Consider the following 1,915-nt stretch of genomic DNA (forward strand, 5'->3'; position numbering starts at 1 on the left):
GAATTCAAAGACAAAATCACCAAAGATTTTGACACATTGAGGCAAGAACTTGCAGCCCACTAAGATCTGAGAAATACAGTATAATCCCTCAGTAACAGAATGGAGAAGGCAGAAGAAAGGATTTCTGACATAGAAGACAAAGCTTTTTTTTTTTTTTTGAAGACAAAGCTTTTGAACACTTCCAAACACTCAAAGAGGAAGAAAAGTGGAGAGCAAAAACAGATCATTCTCTCAGAGAGCTCCAGGATCCTGTATCCGGCTAAATTGAGTTTCATTTATGATGGAGAAATTACTTTAATGACATGCATATATTGAAGAAATTTGCCATAACTAAATCAGCTCTCCAGGATATTCTCAGAACTATCCTCTGTAATGACCAGTGCAATCCCTACCACCAAAGTAAACTCACTCAAAATTTTTTGATCAAATTCCACTTCTACAGTGGTGAAAGGTTTAAAAATGTCCACTGGATTTGCAAAAAAGTCAATACTCAAAATTCTACCATGCTTATCAATATTCTCAATTAATGTAAATGGCTTAAATTGTCCTTTAAAGAGGAACAGGTTGGCTGACTGGATACAAAAACTCAGGCCAGATATTTGCTATATACAAGAATCTCATCTTACCTTAACAGATAAATATAGACTCAGGGTGAAGGGATGGTCACCTATATTTCAGGCAAATGGAAATAAGAAAAAATCAGGTGTTGCAATTTTATTTGCAGATACAATATGCTTTAAACTAATGAAAATAAGGAAAGATAAGGATTTTCACTTCATATTTGTTAAGGGTAATAACATAATGAGATTTCAATTATTAACATTTATGTATCCAACCAGAATGCACCTCAATTTATAAGACAGACTAACAGACATGAGCAACTTGATTTCCTCCAGCATCATAATAGCTGGAGATTTTCACACTCTTTTGGCAGTGTTGGATAGATCCTCCAGTAAAAAGCTAAGCAAAGAAATTTTAGACTTAAACTTAACAACCATTCAATAATTGCATTTAGCAGACACCTACAGAACATTTCACCCTAACAAAATTGAATAGACATTCTTCTCATCAGCCCATGGAACATCCTTCAAAATTGATCACAACTTAGGTCACAAGTCTAACCTCAGCAAATTTAAAAGAATAGAAATTATTCCTTATATCTTCTCAGACTATCATGGAATACAAGTTGAACTCAGTAAAACAGAAATGTACAGACTCATACAAAATCATAAAAACTAAATAACCTCATGCTGAATGATAACTGGGTCAAAGGTGAGATTAAGAAGGAAATTACCAAATTTTTGTAACCAAATAATAATGAAGACACGAATTACCAGAACCTCTGGGATACCACAAAGGCAGTCCTAAGGGGGAAATTTATAGCACTGCAAGCTTTCCTTAAGAGAACAAGAAGAGAGGAAATAACAACTTAATAGGACATCTCAAGCAACTGAAAAGGAAGAACATTCAAACCCGAAACCCAGAAGAAGAAAAGAAATAACCAAAATTAGAGCAGAATTAAATGAAATTGAAAACAAAAGGATTATACAACAGATCAATAAATCTAAAAGTTTGTTTTTTTGAAGATCTCAATAAAATAGATAAACCTTTGGCTAACCTAACCAGGAAAAAAGAGTAAAACCTCTAATTACATTAATCAGAAATGGCAAAGATGAAATAACAATAGACTCCTCAGAAATTAAAAATAAATAAATAAATAAATAAATAAATATATATATACTTTTTTTTTTTTTTTCAGTTTGTGGCCAGGGCTGGGTTTGAATCCACCACCTCCAGCATATGGGGCTGGCACCCTACTCCTTTGAGTCACAGGCACCATCCAAATTCAAAAAATCTTTAAGGAATATAACAAGAAACTCTATCATCAGAAATACAAAACTTTGAAGGAAATTGA

This window comes from Otolemur garnettii, unplaced genomic scaffold (genome assembly GCF_000181295.1).
Source record: "Otolemur garnettii isolate 467f Iridium unplaced genomic scaffold, OtoGar3 scaffold00290, whole genome shotgun sequence".
Lineage (NCBI taxonomy): Eukaryota > Metazoa > Chordata > Mammalia > Primates > Galagidae > Otolemur > Otolemur garnettii.